Here is an 18908-nt window from a genome sequence, read left to right as displayed (position 1 = left end):
TGGGGACTAACACTGTCCTACCACTACTTGTAATCTGGTGGTAATTCAGTCAGACCAAGCAGCGGTAACGATCATTCAGTTTGGAGGTATTCCAGCGGATTTATCATCGGAATACCGCCACACTTGTAAAGAGGACCTTAGTCCCTGGTTTAGGATGAGCAGCATAATCACACACCCAAAAGCTCTTTGAAAACTTGTAGCAGCTCCTCTTCACCTGTGGATAATTGAAATATACCACACAATGGTTTTCTAGAACACTGATCCAAGACCTCAAATCACCCCCACTACTCCTGAGACTTAGCCTTCACTGCTCTCCAAGCTACCTTGAATTATCCTGGCTAACTTCGCAGAAGTGTTCCCTGTTTCACTAAACAAGGGTGGCCTCCTGAACATCTGTTCATCAGAGCAGACTTCAGAAATCCATTCTAACAGTTGATAGATCTGATGGACAGAGAAACTGGCAATAAAGTGAAATGCAGAAATTCAAAACAAGAAAAATAAATTAAATAGAAAAAAGAAGAAATAGTGAAAGGACAAACTAAAGAACCAACATAAAACTGTGAGTTAATATCTACAATTAATTTCTCATAAAGGCAGCACATAGAAATATGCAGTCATATTTGAATTCAGCTGACAAAAGACAAAATGTTAAACCCCAAGAAAAAGTCGTCAGCCAATTTCCAGAATTACCATATTGAACAACCCCAATTTTCCCATAAACATACATGAAGAGGCAGAAAGCAGAGGCACTGGAATTGCCAGAGGCGCTGCAGAGGCTGCCATTCACAAGGAGCTGCAGCTGCACAGGCCAACAGTGGTGTGGACTTCATAACAAAAGCCCAGGGAGAGGGAGCTGTGCAGGCCTTCCGAGTGGAGTTCATCATGCCAGCGGTTCTTTTTTCCTTCTGACCTCTTCCAAGATAAATTGCCAGAGGGCACACCATAGCAGGTAGTTGTCCTATTTAGGTGCAACAAATACACTGCTGCTCCCACACAAGCCAACCAGAGTTGGCCTGTCAACCCCAATCAAGGCTCAGCTTTAGACAGGTTGGCGCTGTGGCGGCCTCTTAAAAAATACTCTAATGCATTGAGACGCTTTAAGGGTTTTTAATAAAAAGTAAATGGACCGTATGAATGTAACAATTTACCTCTTCTATGAAGCACCAATTTTCCCTAACCCAGACATCCCTACTTCCCAGGTTAGTGTATACATAAAATTGCACCCTACCGTCTAATTTCTTAATAATACTATGAGTGGAAACCTTAAGAATGAACACCTTCTCTATCTGATCTTCTTTAGAGACATCCTAACTGTCCCTACTCTATCCAGAGGTTAGTGGTCGGATAGGGAAATGGGGATGTGCCTCACAGGTACTCGGCCTGATATGGTCTCCTTTATATCATGATCTTGTACTCTGCTCTCTCCAGCCTCCTGGTGTTCTCTTCTCACTACTCTCCTCCTTCCAATTGAAACCCCCCTTTGTTCCTTCTACTCCGTGTCTCCCTCCTCTGTCCCTTCAATGTCTCTCGCTCTTCCCGAACTTCGCCTTCACTCTTTGAAATCACTACAATCTTCCTGGTAGTCCTACTCCCTCCTCTGAACTACAACTCCCTCCTCCGCACTAGAACTCTCTTCTGCACACAACTACTACACCCACCTTCCTACTCAAATGCCCATCTTTTACTCACACAAACTCACAGAAGCACTTCACATACATTCCCTATCCTCTTCTCCTAGCCACACTTGTCACCCTCTCATGCGCACCCATGACACAGTACCAACTTCACCCACTAACCAATACCTCACCTGCATCAGAAATGACCTCCTCGCTCAGCTTATCCTTCCTTCCTCTTGCTGGTCTCTTGGTCTGCACCTTATCCTCCTCTAACCTTACCTGAATAACCCACTTCTTCCTTTCTTCCTGTTGCCCTCTTTGTGCTTCCCCTCTTACTGCCATTGGACCACTTGCTCTGCCCAATCTTGCCCTATATTATCCAACTGTGAGGTGTTCTAAGCAGCAAAGATGTTAAATAATAGCAGGTTAAGCCCCACCATTTTTCTCGTGTGGGAACAGCAGTGAATATTAGTGGTTGCTGGGGAGAAGAATGTCCAAGTTCATATTAGGGAACTTTTTTTGGGCTCCCACAATGTAAGTACAGTCTGTGTGAGGGTCTGTGCCCCTTTGATCCATGGTGGTCTAGAAAGCTTGCTGCTGGTTGTGGGTGTTTACTGCCAATGCTGGGGAGCGTTGTGTGGCCTCTGTCGTAGGAAAGTAGGTAATGTATTGCAAGGTCCCTCTCTCTGCTAGTTCTCTTTCTCAGGTAGCAGAACACGGGTGGCATGGGACATTGGGGGGTAGCACTCACTTGGTCGGCTCCTGGTCTCAGGTGCGTAATGCAGGCAGCATGTGGTGCTGGAGGGTTGCTTGCGTTAGCTCAGATCATGTATGTTGTCTCTCTCGAAAAAAGAAAAGATCTGGCGGGGCATCTTGTTTAGGAAGTATGGTGAGAGACATTGGGGTACTGCAAATAAACCGACTGGCACAAGGGGGGTACAGGCATTGTGGCCCGCTCAACTCCCACCAGCCTCCTCTGAGGTAGGACTAGTTCTGGATTTCTCTCTGCTTGACCTCCCACCCCAGGCTGAGAGGGGTTTACATCCCCTCTTGACAAGACCACTTGACTTGTCACAAGCAGCCCTTTCTAATTTTTCAAGCAGCATGCCAAAACTTCACCAAGCCTGAGCCCTCCTGCCCACAAGGAGAAGGCAGCAATTTGCCCTGTTCTCCAATGTACTCCTCGCCCATAGCAACTTCCAATGCCTGTTTATCTGGTAGTTCCACTGGGAGGGCTTTGGTGCTAAAATGTCCCTGTATCTGCCCTCCTTCTGGGGCTAGAATCTCAAATGAAAATGTCCAGGAAAGCTAAACTCTCAGGAGCATAGTGATGGCTGGAAAGCAAAGGGATTATTAAAAAGGATTCCAAGGACCCTAAAATGATGTCCATGACCACTCGCCTCTGCCACACAACCCAAACCCTGATGAACTTTTGTTGTCTCCCATGAAACAAAAGTTCTTACAATTTAATGAGAACCTCAAGTAAAAACGATTATACAATTACATGTTAGACGACGTGGAGCAACACAGGTTCGATCCCGGGTCTGCGCTTAGAAACCTCTGGGTATTAAGTGCGTTATAAATAACCAATTACAATCAACAAACATGCGTTCAGATTGGGAACATTGAATTAACTGATTGACTCAAACCCCAAGGCCAGTAGTACATCATGCATACAAGAATTAGAAAACTTTAAACAAAGCAAATCGACCAGAGGGGAATTCTGAGTGTTGCAGTATTCTCAAACATAACACCAATGTTTCCTTTGTATTGTAATTTCTCGCATATACTTGTTTGAAAATGACAAATAAAGATGTTAAAAAACAGCCATTTCAACATGTTTTAATTGACTCAATTATAAAATAAATAAATGAAAGCAGCACATGGGAGGGATGTGTGGAGACTTTTATTTTCCACTTGGGTGCTTTGTGGTCCAGGCTTACCCTCTTAGCACCAGATTACTAGGATCAGCAGGTGTCATCTATAATACACAGAGGAAAACACACACCAGACTGCCCCACTCGCCCAATCACATACCAACCTCTTCTTGACACCCAATAACCCACCCTCATCCTCCCCTTTATTTGGAGCGCCCAGTCAGCAGCAACAATCGAGCAGGAATTGTATCAAGTACTGGAGAAGATGATCCGGGAGACGGACAGCACTAAGAAAACGTACCAGAACTCAAACAAGGTTCATCCGTTGCTGCCTAACTGCGATTTAAGCCGTATCTGTACGATAAGAGACGACCCACGATCAGGAGGCTCTAAATGGCAGGAGCAAGGGAACAGTCATGGAAATCTGATGGTGGATTGAGTGCTTGCTAATCGGGACCCCCTACCCCCGCTGACTTCAGAAGTGAGCGGCCTCAAGATGGTGGTGACATGTTCAGGGACTGCTCTAAATCTACTTCAACGTGCAAGGTTCAAGAGAACCAATATCTCCTAGGGAGTAAGTCCCCAAGCCCTTTGTGTACTACCATCACTTTCAAGAATGCCGGGAAGCCGCCTCCCACAAGGAATGATCCCTGTGGGGAAACAAGTAGTTCTTGGGCAGGTGTCATGGAAGTGGGTTTACTCGGTGGTGAGTCAGCTACATCTCAGTCCTCAGATGAAAGAAGCCTTCTGGTGAACGAGTTGGGAGATCAGTTGACTGGCAGAGTTTCCCCGGGAAGCCTGACAGATGTGAGGACTCAAAGTCAGGTGCCATTGCAACAACTGTCCTCTTCGTCTACTACCTCGGAAAGGTCTGGGCCCGAAGAAGATTACACCAATTTGGGTGTAGCTGACTGTAGAAGGAAAAAAAGGATGTTTAATTTCAATCATGCCAAGTTCAATCAAAAACAGCAAACGGGGGGAGGTCGGCTGGATCCGATAATGTCAGCACTGAATATCTCACTGGCCCTTTTTTTAAAACTATATGAGGACCTGAACGACAGTCTAAAGGATCATTCTCCAATGCTGGCCATGATGCATACTAAGCTAATTTTTCTGGAAGGTTTTGTGACATCTGCCCAAACAGCTAACGAAAATATCTTGGAGGCTAACGCCACCTCTTTAAAATCGACCTTGGAATCCCTGATTAAGGAATGTAACAGGCGGAAACCAGCAAGGCAGGAGCATGGGGAAACTGGCACCTTCTGCCAAGCTGAGGTGGTAAGTGGTGAGAGTATTGAGTCCGGCCGCATGAAACCCTTGGCAGGGGATGAAGTGTCCCACGCTATGTGCCTGAATGTGGATGTGGCACCCATATCAATAAAGAGTCCAGTTGGGGCCATATCAACGAAGGTACAAAAACCTGGTGGCCATATTGAGGGATGCCCTTACTGTTTGGACTATACTGCCTCGCTTATAGCAGAAGAGTTCACCTCCCGTACCACCCAGTGAGACGAGGTGAAACCAAATGACGTCCGGAAGGTAGTGTTGGACTCTGCACATAAAGAATACCCTATTTTTGGTAGGAGAAAAACTAAAGAAGCAGCCCCTGAGACGTCATCTATCCCTCATACAAAAGAAGTAAAAAAAGATCAAATGGAGCGAGAACATTTCTAAGGAACCTTTACCACCAAATACCTCACTAAGTCTCACAGATCCCTTCTTGACGCTGGAACAAAAGCATAATGCCTCATTGATAGACAAGGTTGAACCTCCAAACCAGTCCTATGCAGGCTATAGACCAGATGCCCAACTGGACGTGCGGAACCTAACCAACATTAGGACTGGAGGTTTCCTTTCGGGAGGCTCATTAGGGCCCACTGGGAGTGCCCTAGAAACAAAGTTGCCACCAAACCAATTTTTTTTATTTGTTTTTTGTTTATTTGTTTATGATTCGCGAGTCTTTACAGAATGAATAAAACAACGTATTTCATCATTTGAACCATACCATTAGAGCAATACATTCATAATGAAAAGGAACAAAAAATAAAAAATACATAAAACCCTATTATCCTGATCTGTATCACATTGGTATTTTTGCCAAGATCTGCCTTTACTTCACCTTTCTTTTAACTTCAACACTATATGCAGTTCTACAGCATAATCTCACAGCTTTTCAACACACATATCACTGCAAAAGAAAGTGCGGCTTTGCTGCCCGAGACAATTTTGTCCCAGAAGAACTCTGAGATGATATTTTCTTCTTCTCGGACAAAACGCCTGAAGTATGTCAAGCGGGAGTTCCATGTCCCCCCGCATTCCATGAGTAAATGCCTCAATGTCTGCTGTACTGCGTCAATGCAGACTTTACACAGTTGCACAGTTTACACAACCCTGATGGCCAACACTTCTCCACAATGAACCAGGTTTAACCTGATCCTTAGGAAGCTATTACGCGGGGATCTATCTTGGAATTTCATCAGGTAGTTCGCAGGGCATCCTAGTTCTTTTTCGCCACTCAAAAACAGGTTAAAGGATGACCCAGTGCGCACTTTTTCTATAGTTGTTATCCAATCCATGAGCTCAAGTTTTTGTATAACTTTTAGTGGGTTGGATACGAGAGTGCCTACATCAAGATCAACACTAGAGAGAAGCTCTCATACCTTACTCTCCAATAAGGGAAGGATCGCGGATTTTGTCTTCAGCTTATGACATCTAATGTCGATATATAGGGTCGTTTCTTTACCAACCAAAATATCCCAATATAGGAAGATTAGTTTCCAACAGGCCATGCACCCTAGGGATATTAGGCCTAGTTCGTATCTGAGGCTCCAGTTAGGTTTACAGTCAGGGAGACCTAATACTGTTTTCCATATCTGCCCCTCGAAAACATCCCATTTGACTGACCACAATCGTGGTCTAGCCTCCAGCCCATAAAGAATGACTGGCACTATTTTTGCCAAACAGTACCTAATCAAGGGAGAGATCGAACATTTGCAACATTTCTGGTTTAGTTTCAGCAATTGTGCAGCTCCCTGCACTACCTTTGCTGTAACTTCTGTTTCAACTTTATAAAGAGCTTGAGAGGCATGGATGACGTATCCCAAGTATTTGACCGACTCCACAACTTGAATTGCTTCACCATTTAGTTCCCACCTTGTGAACCTAGTTTTCTTTTGTGGATGTTTAAACATCACAATGTTCGACTTGGCAGGGTTTATGAAGAGTTTGTTAGTTTCTGCGTAAATACTCAGTTTCGTCAGTAGGCGCTGCAAGCCTATGGGCGTTCTGTCTAACAGCACTAAATCATCTGCATAGGCCAGCCAAAAGATCTTTTTCCCATTTAACACAGGGCTGGCCAATGCAGATGAGCTTAAGGACAAACCCATGTCTGCCAGAAACAGGTTGAAAAAAAGTGGTGCCCCTAGGCACCCTTGTCTAACTCCCCCATGCACCTCTATAATTTCTGACAGATGCCCCAGTTCGTCCAACCGTACCCTTATGTTGGTGTCCCTATGTAGCTCCACCAGCATTGAAAGAAACGTTTCCGGTAAACCACATTGTCTTCACTTGTTCCAAAGAAGGGCCTGGTCCACTTGGTCGAAAGCCTTCAAAAGGTCGACCCATGCGCCAGAAAGGGGTAAAAATCTATTATTTTCAGTCTGCTCACTTACAAGGTTTAATATGAGGCCATTTAATGTTGTTGACATTCCCTTCCTGAAGCCCGTCTGGAAGCGGGATAGTGTATCATGATTTCCCACGGACTGTGTCATCTCATTCAACAAAAGATTCATAAAGATTTTACTCTCTATGTCGAGCAGGGCTATAGGTCAATAGTTAGCCGCTGCTCGACGGTCTCCAGCTTTGAAGAATGGGATAACCAGGGCCGTTTTCCAAGAATCTGGAAATAAACGCCTCTTAAGAATCTCGTTAAACAACCGAAAGAGAAGTTGTGACCACAAAACTGGCTCTTTTTTGAGTATTTGGTACGTCAGGCCATTAGGGCCTGCTGCCCGCGAAACAGACGATTTAATAATTATCTCCTCTATATCCCCTACGTCAAATTTCAAACGCCGCGGTATCTGTGGTGTAACTGCAAAATGGGAACTGTCAATGTTTTTAAATACTTCTGTTGGATGCTCTATCCAGCCCCTTTCCGAAACCAGATTACACAGTGTGCCTACGGAACCGCCTTCAAAATGGTTGATGAGCGTCCAAACATTTTTGGTATTCCCATCTCTGAGAAGTTTGAGGACCTTCTCTCCATCATTTTGAAGTCGGGAGGCTCTCTGAAGAAATGGCCATGATCTGTAGTTTGCCTTTTCTCTACTCATTTCTAGCTTATACATTTCTGGTGGATACCCTGCTTGCTTTATTTGCTGTATCATTTTTCTGTGTTCTCTTTTCCTTTTCTGTGTTTTTTCATCAAAGGAATGAGTATGCCTTTGTTTCACCTGATGAGCTGGTTCATTGGGAGCGGATGTAGCCCAAAGAAATTTGACAAACATATGGGGGTGGCAGTTTGTTTCCCAGATCACTTGTGGAAGCTTCTTCAGCTGTCTATTTAGGTTTTCGCCTTCAATTCTAAACTTTACTAGTCTAACTTTACCTTTATTCACACTCAAGAGTTGCCTATTTCTATTTGGAAGAGAGCTGAAAAGAGCAGGAAAAGATAGTTCCAGCCTACTGTGGTCGCTACCGCAATCATGCTTCACAACTAAAGTGGAAGGCAACGCATACAAGTTCTGGGAAACAAATAAATATGGCCCTCATTACGAGTTGGGCGTTAACACCGGCGCTATTAGCGCTGGCGCTAATAGCCCTACCGCCAAACCCCCCTTCGCTATTAGCGCTGGATCACGGGTTTGGCGGAAGGGTTATTGCCCATTCCCCATTGGGCCCATTCGGGAATTTCTCATTCCCCATTGGACCCAATGGGGAAAATTCACGCAATTACTGCCGGCGGATTTCCCGCCGGCGGTAATCGCGCCGAAAATTGGGAATTTTGCTGCAGATTTCCCCCCCAGCTCAGCTCAGAGCTGGGGGGAAATCTGCCAAAGCCATGATCTGGTAGACCCTTAAATGCGGCGGTAATAGCGCTACCGCCGCATTTAAGGGTTACCACCAGACTCGTGATGAGGCCCATAGTCTAAAGTCGAGGAGGAGTCCCCTCTGTGCCATGTCTTAGAAGTCCCCAGATCTTCCTCTGAGCTACCATTCATCATTTTAAGATTCCAAGAGTCCATAAAATCTAACCACATTTGCCCATTTTTTGTCTTATTTGCAGTTGGGCGATTTTTCATGTCCTTTTTTGATTGCGTACATTCCGCATTGAAGTCGCCAGCCAGGATTATACTGTTGTTTGCTGGGCCAAGTTTAACTGTCTCCAACAGGGATCCCAAAACTTCCAAAAACAAAGACCGCTATGAACAGGCGCGGTTCCAGTATATATTAATCAATACCCAATCGAGAGCTAAGCCTTCATGAAATGACTGGCTCTACATGACTGAGTACCCAAAGGGTTTTCAAAGATAGTAACTATATCCTTGAAGATATGATTTTTCATGGCTAACAATAGCCCTCCAGACGGCCTACCTTTTGCTTTTTGCAAAGCTGGTAAACAGAATACACTAAAACCCTCAATACTCAAGGGATTCACCAGCCATGTTTCTTGCAATAGGATCACGTTTCCTTCATTAAATAGGTATTCTCGCATATTCTTTACCTTAAATGTACTGGAACCCCGCGTGTTCCAACTGACAATGTGTAGGCCTTCCCTCCTAAAGCTGCTGGGAGCCCACACCTAACTTCTGCAAAACCTGTGTAAGTATCTCAGAAAGGAGGGAAAGAGCATCGTCCTGTAGCTTATATTAGTTTTTTTGGTTTCTGTTCACTTCCTTCCCAGGGGCCTTGGTTACATTTCTGATGGATTCTGCAGCTCCGCCAGGAACTTCAAGTACACTCTTGAAGTCACTAATTGAGACTTCCAGGCCATGAGCCTCCAGGTTTCTAGCTTCGTTTAGGATAGCATTTCTTGCTATGGATGATGAAAAGACTACCTCTGCTAGGAAGGGGTCTTGTGCCACGGGGAAGATTACAGCTTCAATGTCTTTTGACGAAAAGAGGTAGAGGTTTTTAACTTTCTTGATGATTCCCAAGATCACCGCCCGATTTAGGGACTTATGTTGTTTGACTTTGTTACAGAGCCTTAACCATACTCTTGGGATGGCGTATTCTTTGGTATTGTTTAAGGTTTGCTCCTTAATTTCTTTGGTTATCACCTGTGATAATGGGTCAAAATTATCCTGATTAAAATTCGGAATGAGAGCCACGGATTTCCCGATTCCATTATACATACAGCCGGCTTGCAGAGATCCGGACTGTGGAAGATCCTGTGCCGTGACTGATGGTAAAACTCCCTGTGCTGCTGAAAAATTCTTCATATTTTTCTTGGCTGCGAGGAAAATCGGGGCCAGCTTTAAACTGTTTTGGATTGGAGCTGGTGGTGGTTCGCTAACAATATTGGCTTTCTGCTGCGATGTGAAGCTTTGCTGGAGAAAAATTGGCGCCAGTTTAACCTTATTAACTAAGTTGTCTTTATTGCGAGATTCTGATAAGGATCTTTCAGTCTGATGCATTGTCCCCAATCTTAATCCATTTACGTTATTCTCCCCTGGAACCTTTTCTAGGGTACTATGATTTTTTGACTTGATTCCGTTTGGCAACCAATGCTTATGTTCGTAATCTTGATACTCTCCTCTATGCTACATGGTGCATTGATCTTAAACTTGTGATTGCTATTTTTCTTCTTCCCCGTAATTTTTGCTTTGCTTTGTTCATCCTCTTCTTCCGGGCAGTCTAGCACATTACGAGTCCGGTTCGCTGATATTATTACTACATCGATATCTTTAGCTGTTAGCTTTTCCTTTTGTTTATCTGATCCCTCTAGAGCAGTAGCAATGGACGCGCCTTTACTTTTTGCTTTCTTCTTGATATCTTTAGAAGTAAGCTGCGTAGTCTTTGATCTTTTCCTGGCTTCTTGGCGCTTTCTCATTTTTCTTCTGCTTCTTTAACGTTGACAATGTGCTGGCTTCCATCCAAGTTCCCCCTCACTTTGCTTCTCCGCTTCTGCAGCCGGTTCTGTAGATGTTACTTTCGCAGTATTAACCAATTCCCCTTCAGCTACATTTGCAAGCCGAAAAAACATCAAAGGGTTGATTTGGAATAGCCTCTTCTTTTGTTTCCGGAGCTTGCGGACTAACAGCTTTGCGCAGGGATTTAACCGTTTCACTCAATGATTTGTTATTCCTTTCGTTTGCTTTGGACTGGAGGCTTAGCATAGTTTGTATCGATGAAATATCAAGACCTTGTTTGACTACTTCTAATCTTTGGTCTCTTAATGGTTGGATTACATTGATATTGATAGCCGTGACCAATCCCACCAAGGTGGATTCACAGGATGCCACTTCATTCGTCAACACCAACAGTGTGCCCGCCTGACTTTGAACTTCTGCTTTTAAAAGTTCAAAGACTGAAACTAACGAGTTCAGAACAAAATTGAAGGCCATCAATGTATCTGAACTTGGCTCAGAGCTGGTTATAGGCAAATCTGCCTGAATTGCATCCTCTGATGTATCTGGATCACATATTGGGGTTTTTAAGGGACTACTAGTTTGTGAGGAGGAGGATAGTCTACCTTGCCCATTGCATACTGTGTTCTCGTTATTCTCCATCTGATCAATGCAAAGTTGGCTGCATAAACCAAGAGGATGCCAGATTTCCTTGCAAATCGTTGTAACTTTTGTGCCTTTTTTCCCCGAAATGGTGTGCTAATGGAGCAGGTATTGAACTCTTTCAGGTGACTGCTGGACAGAGAGGGCACTTTATTAGTTCTGTGCTTAGTCTCACTAGAAAGAACCTGGTACGGTAACCTGGGACCAAAGAAGAAACTCCCGCAGTCTCCCGGCAATATTTAACTCCAGCAAGTTTGCTAAAATGAAACGAGCATATAGGCGACTGGTTGGTAGATAGGTCGACAGAGCTCGGAATATCAAGCGTGTCAATAGTACCAAAATCTTCTAGGTGATCCACAGACCACGCTTCACTCACACACAGAGCACAAAGTCACCGCTATTTTCGTAGCTACTCATAAAATTCGCCAGGATCAAAGTAGAAGCTCCAGCAGTCTCCTGGAGATGTTTCAAATGTTTTTAGCCACCACACGTTTTCCGTGTGTTTTCTTGTTGGCTTTAACCCCAAAGCGGTTTGCTTTGAGCGTGTTAAAGCAACTGCTCACAGCTGCTCCCAATTTGAGTACTTTTACTATTAGCAGGGGACTCGGAAAACGTTAGAGGGGGGCTTAAAAAAATGCTCTTTGCCAGAATAGTGCGAATAGGTCCTTGCCACGGTCCTTGCCACAGACTTGCTCAGGCTGTCTCGGGTCTCGGCGGGCGGCCTCAGAGATTTTCTCAGAAATGTTCCTCCTAGGCTCGCCAGACCGCTTATCACAGCTCCCACCGTGCCACAGCCCCACACCGCATATATATCTCTCTGTGCCGGCGTCTCGCGTCTACACCAGAGTCGGAGCTCATCCGTCAAAAGTTCTGTCACCTGCTTTCTCTCCGATGCCGATGGCGGACTGCAGCCACACTAATTAGGTTTGATGAAAGGACTTCAGCTAGCTCCCGGAGTCAAGCCGCACCTCTTACAAAACAGGAACAGGAACGACTACAGAATGAGGCCGCTTCCAATGCCGTATCTCAGTGTATTTGCTACAGCCACCAAACCAATTGAACCTGCATGAGTGTTCAGTGCCCCCGAAACAGGGGGGCCGTGTGACCATTGGTCGAGAGAAAGATTCACGCACATCGCCCATAAGGGGAGGGGGCTGGAAATGTATGCAATCTATGGCAGTAAAGGAACTCAGGAATGGTATTCGTTTGGAACGTCTGTTCATTCTGCTGGATGGCCTGATTCTGAACAGACACAATATACTTTGACTCTTTCATTGTATCCCGAAATTGAGGCCCATTGAAACAGGGGACATTGAGTTGGTGGCCTTTCCATATGAAAACTGCGTAGATAAAGTGTATGTATACCTGTCATCTAGCAATGCAAAGGGGTTGTTATTAGACGAGGCAGTGGGGCTCCTCTCACTGGGCTTCGACCTTACAAACCTCACTATTGAGGGGGGTGAGGACGAATTAGAGGGGACGAAGAGAAAGGTGGCCTTAGGACACGAAAGAGAGGTTTCCACTAAGTGGAAGACGTCTAGCGCCCACCCAGAGGGAAAAGGTTGGGGGTGAGGGCATAGAGGAACCCTAGTATGGGGGGGGGGGCCTCGATGGGAAACAACCACCACAAAACTCTCCCGGAAACGGAACCCCTGGTGGGTGATCTAGTTATAACTATTGAGAGCTCACAGAAGCAACAGAGTAAGGTCACTGCGGGTGACAAGTTGAAGAGAGGTCTCGAGGATCAGACCTCGTGGACAAGGCTCGTTGAGGCATTGGTGCTTAACAGAACAACGAAATAGCATGAAACATCTATCAGGGAGGGGGAAATCACTCTAATTTCATGGAACACCTGGGGCTTTAAGCACGAGTACCCTATGCTAGTAAGGCCTTGATCTTATCTTTACCGGAGACCTCGCTATCAGACCCTCCCCTAATGAAAGGCTATTCTGTCACCTTGAAGGCAGCCATAAAGAGTCCAAAAGGGAGACCATCATCAGGATTATTGATCGCAGTAGAGTTGGGGGGCAGCCTTTCAGTATTGGGGTTTGAACACCCGGACCCTTATGTACAGATGGTTTGTATTGAAGTGGCCAATAACCAGAGTAAGGAGGGCTACATAATATGCAACCTTTAATGGAAGCCAGGTGAGAAGGGTGCAGAGCTTTTTATGGACACCTTGACTGGTACAATAAACAAATGCTTGGAAACTTATCCTTATGTGTGTGTTGTGACTTCAACATTCCAGACCTTGAGCCAGGGGTGGCCAAAGGGGTGATGAGGGAGTTCAAAGAGGGGGTTGTGGGCACAAGAAACCCAAGAGACAAAATGTGCATAAATTGAATGGCCAGGTGGAGGGCGACATCCCTGGGGAAAACATGGAAAGGCCAGGGGAAGCATAGCACAATTGACTATGTGTTTGTAACAGAGAGGCTTCTGAAATGTGTTAGAGGCTTCGAAATCAAAGTCACAGAAAGAAGTGATCATAATGTCTTATGTGTAAGATGAGTGACCAACATGGCTCCACTTAAAGAAATGTTTGCACCTGCACTGGAGGTAAACCAGGGCCACAACAGGCTGCGAATATCAACAAAAGAAATGGAGGCCCTCCCTATAGAATTATGGGGGAATGAGAGCAGGATCCAAGGTTTGACCTCTGGTATGGACATAAACTATCCTAGACTCTTTCAAGACTTCTTCTCTGTGGTGGGGGGGACTTCCAAGACGGAATTTGTACTGAAACACACATACAACAGTGAAATCATGAAAGAAAGATGTCCCTTAGAGCTGGTCTTAGACACATTATATCAGCTAAGGGTAACTTAATGGGAGCGGCGATATCGTAATTGGCTATGATCATACAAATGGAGGCTGACCCAGGCTGATTCCGAAACCATATTAGCCCAGATGGGAAACAACTACTTTGCTGAAATGTGGATGTTGATCAATGCTGGGGGTGGGTGAGGTCAGACCCTAAAGCAATCCACGTAAATGCAGTACCTGAACAGAGATGGGTGGATCACTTCACCGCCCTTTTTGGGATTGAGTGTGAGGGAGTGGGGGTGCCTGTACCACCTGATACAAATTCATGGGACTTGGCAGCTGACAGGGATGACATACTCAACTTAATTTGTAAGTTGAGTAATTCTAGATCTCCGGGACCTGACGACCTGACTAATGTAATGCTTAAGGTGGAATCGGGACCCTGGGCTGACTTCCTTGAGATCCTTTTTTGAAAGATTGGGAATTTGGGAAGGGTTCTGGATTTGTGGAAAACTTCCATAATAGTACCAATCTTCAAAAAGGGCACTTGGGATAATCCTGCCAACTATTTGCCCATAGCCTTGCTACACGTCATTGGAAAAATCTATGCGCCACTACTACTGAAGAATTTAAGGCAGTGGATTTCGGAGTCAGCTATCTTCGACCACCATCAATCAGGCTTTGTCAAACAGGTGGGAACATCGTTAAACGTGTTCCTGCTGAACATTCTGAAGGCGAGGGCATTGGCAAGTAACAAAACAATATACCTGGCATTCATAGGCCTTGAACAGGCCTTTGATTCGGTCAACTGTCAGATACTTTGGGACAAGTTAAGTAAAGGTGGCTGTCCTGATGGTCTGCTACGTGCCATTCAGTCTCTTTACCCCGGGACAAGCCTGAGAGTAAGACTAGACGCCAAGGGTCGCCTCTCAGAGTCGATAGCACCAAGTTGTGGTCTTAAGCTGGGGTGCCCACTGGCCCCGGAATTGTTTAATTTCTTTATATCGGACGTGGGCTCTGCACTGGATAAGGCAATATAGTTTCCACCTGGGCTTAATGGACGTTGAGTGGGGCACTTGCTCTACGTAGACGATTTGGTCTTAATTGACCAAAAACCGATTGGTCTCCAACGACAGCTGAGAGAGCTGCAGGAATATGTGAAATCCAACACATTTAGGCTTAATGTCTCTAAGACAAAAATTATAATCCTGGAGCCTGTGGTGGGGAAGAAAAAAGATAGGCTCGTATGGCGTCTAAACAGGGAGCAAATAGCAGTGAACTCCTCCTTTGTGTACCTGGGTAATCTGGTTAAGACTAGTTTAAATGATAGTCCCACAATAGGCCAGCTTAAGCAGAAGGTCACACACTTAGCAGCACAATCAAGGATCGTATTCCCGGTGGTTAAATTCAACAAAGCCAAGATGATGGATATCGCCACCTATTTTGCAGAGGTTTTTCTCTCTACTGATCGCACCTGCTGACGTTCTTGGAAGGGAAATTTTGGCATAGAGCGCTTGACTTGCCTAGATGCATGCCAATGCCTGCCATAAGATTTGAGTTGGGACATACCTCCTTGCATGCAATGATGGAATGGAAACCCTATCTCTGTACAGGAAGTGTAGAACATACGCCCCCCCCAGTTTGAGGGGTTAAGTTCCTGCAAGAGACCATGGATGCTGAAAGTGAACCCATTGTAAATGCATGGAAGGCAGCATGTAATAAAATCCTGAATGATTTTGGGGGTTTCAGAATCTGATTTGCTGAGCAATCCTGATATATACAAACTCAAGCTGTGGAGAAAGGATTGTATAGACACCATCGCAGCAAGAGAACAATACAAGACCTACAGCAATTTCAAAATTGACTGCAGACCTCAGAATTCAAGTCCAAAATATCTCAGATTGTTCCTTTGCAGCTCTATTCGGTCCAAATTCATGAGGTTTATATTGAACCTATTTCCCACAAAGGAAATCATAGGAATGGAGTGTCTGGCAAGACCAGGATGTAAATGGTAGACTCTGTAAGATACAGGGGAATGAAGAGACATACACGGACGGCGGTAAGGGTTAACGGTCACCGTTAATGGCAACGGTGACCGTTAACCCTTACCGCCGTACTACGAGGTCCCTTTGCGGGTTGGAGGATTTAACGCCTGCTTCTTGCAGGCGTTAAAATCCAACCCGCTAAGGGACCTCGGAGCTAATTACGGCACCGCAAAATTGCGGTGCCGTAATTAGCGCCTTCCCCAGTCCCATAGAGCCCTATGGGGCAGAAATGGGAATGGGGAAGGGCAATGGCGGAAAGGAGATTTACCGCCCCTCCAACCCTGGAATGGGGCGGTAAATCCCCTTTCCGCCAAGGCGGTGCCGGTATTTTACCGGCATGAGCCATGGCGCTAATAGCGCCATGGCTCACCGCCTACCGTGTAATGAGGCCCATTGTACCAACTAACTCTGGACTGTCACGGGCTGATGGAGAAGAGAACGCAGTCTGCCCTTGTGAACTCCGGATGAATGGTGGTACAGGATTGTGGCTGGAGAAAACGTAAACCTAACCATTGCATTGATTACATTTAATGAGGACATTTTTCAAGGACTGGTCAATGAAATTGTTTGAATTTTTATCTGATGTGTAATTAGTGCAGCTTACCTAAACAATGCAAATTGTGTGATTTTGCTTTTTATTGTGGGGTGGTTCATTTTGATGGTTCACTATATGTTGAATGTTTTTAAAGTGTGAAGGTTTTATGTAAGGCAAACACTACAATAAATAAAAAAAAACTAGGAAGCAAGAAAGGCACGCCAGCATAGTCAGTCCAGCTCCCCAAAAGACACCTAGTTTCTCATTTTAAACTTTCATAAGGCCCTCATGCTCTGGATATTTGGATCAACTTTTGAAAAGAGAGCCTAAAAAGCATGTCCTTTCCTTGTGGACTCTTATAACAAACCTTCTGCTACTTAGCACCTTTACTCTTTTGCATCATGCCTTCTAGTCTGGGTAGCTAACTGCCACTCACATTAGGCGCTACCGAGGTCATTTTCTCGTTCTTTGTGTCATACTTCCGCCTCCTAATAAAGCGTTATAGCAAACACAGGCCAGAAGCCAAATGTGTCAGAGCACATTTCTGGATGAGATGCAGTTTGAGGTCGGAAATTGTGCTTTCTGTAGTCCCACAAGGGGGAAGGAACAAGATGTGCCAGAAATTACAAAGTGATGTGGGAAAAAGGCACAAAAGAGGAAGCAGCTACTGGATGCAGTTTTCAAGAGGGATTGCGCACACGCAATGCAATAGCAGACAGACTGTAGACTAAAAACAAGGAGCTGCATTGCACAAAGTGTGGAATCGGTCAATGGTTTTTGAAAGGTACCCCTGAGAGTGATTTAGGGACAGCTCTGAAGACACATCTGTTCAGTTTGGCAATTGACAATCTCTCCATCAGCACAGGGACCAATCGAACCACTCAACAAATGAACCAGGCCTATTTACTGCTGTAGGAATAGTTAGTGTTTTTATGCATTTAAATATTTGGTTCACACAGGCCTTGCATACCTCTCATCTCCATTCATAAAGTCCGACCACACAATTCTGGGCAAGGAATAGATAGTGCAGTATTCAGAAATCGAAATGTATTTAAAAGAATGTAACTAAAAGTAAGTTGGCCTCCAGCTTTACAATATGGAGGTCAACACAATGCTATAGCAAAACCAATAATCAACCCAAAATAAACAAATTACCTGCATATGCAAATCTCACTATTATCATTCTATACAAGCATTCATTCAAACAGTCTACATACAGATATATTGTAGTCTAAGAGGCACTTTAGCATTTCTATTCTACATTTGCTTCAGTCTAAACATAAAATACTTCAATGATTAGTACCCAGGCTTTTTCTCCCTGACTCCTGGGAAGAGCGATTGGTGAGTCTATGACATCGACACCGGAGCCAATGAGCCGGTGAAGAGTAGGATTCACCGGATGTCAGACAAGGTCAGTGATACAATTGAGGAGGTCTCCAAGATGTTGGCCTTGGGGGTTATTGAGTCTTCCTGCAGCCCCTGGGCTAGCCCGGTGGTACTCGCCCCAAGGTCGCCTTTTGCGTGTACTATCAGGGCTCAACGCGGTCATGAAGACAGATGTACAAGCCATCCCTCGGGCAGACAAGCTAATCAAACGGTTAGGCACTGTCTGGTTAATGAGTACCTTCAACCTCACGGCTTTGTACTGGCAGATGAGTCTGACCGATTCTGCAAAAGAGAGTCTTCATTCTCCACCCAGACGAGTGTGATCTGTTCAACGTTATGCCTTTTGGACTAAAGAATTCCCCCGTCACCTTCTAGAGGATGGTAAACCAAGTCCTGGAACAGGTGCCTAAAGCCATGCGGAAGGCTGGCTTCACTATCAAGGTGTCCAAATGCCAGATAGTGCGGGGTACTGTAACTTACCTAGGACATCAGATCTGTGGTGGTAAGAAAGAGCCTATCCAGGCCAAAATCCAGGTGGTGATGGACTGGGACGTCCCCACCACCCAGACCTAAGTGAGGGCCTTCCTGGGCCTCACAAGTTATTACCCGCCTTTCTTTAAGGGGTATGGGACTCTTGCTCGTCCCCTGAACAACGTAACCTCAAAGAAGCTGACAAAAAAGGTCACTTGGACCCCTGCCTGTCAGGCATTTTTCCAGAGCCTGTAGAATGGCCTGTGCCAGGCCATAGCTCTGAGGATTCCAGATTTTAGAAAAGAGTTTATCATACAGACAGATGCTTGCAAATTTGGCATTGGTGCAGTGTTAGCATAACTGTCTGTCTCACCTATTTTCTCTCTTACTCTCACTACCATCTACAGACTGTCCTCCCCCTTCCTCTCTGAATGGGCTGACCTGTCCACCTCTCTTCTTGCCTCCCACCCCAAATGTATCTTCTT

The sequence above is a fragment of the Ambystoma mexicanum genome, chromosome 5p (genome assembly GCF_040938575.1).
Source record: "Ambystoma mexicanum isolate Mex_15411 chromosome 5p, UKY_AmexF1_1, whole genome shotgun sequence".
Lineage (NCBI taxonomy): Eukaryota > Metazoa > Chordata > Amphibia > Caudata > Ambystomatidae > Ambystoma > Ambystoma mexicanum.
This window is presented reverse-complemented; position numbering follows the sequence as displayed.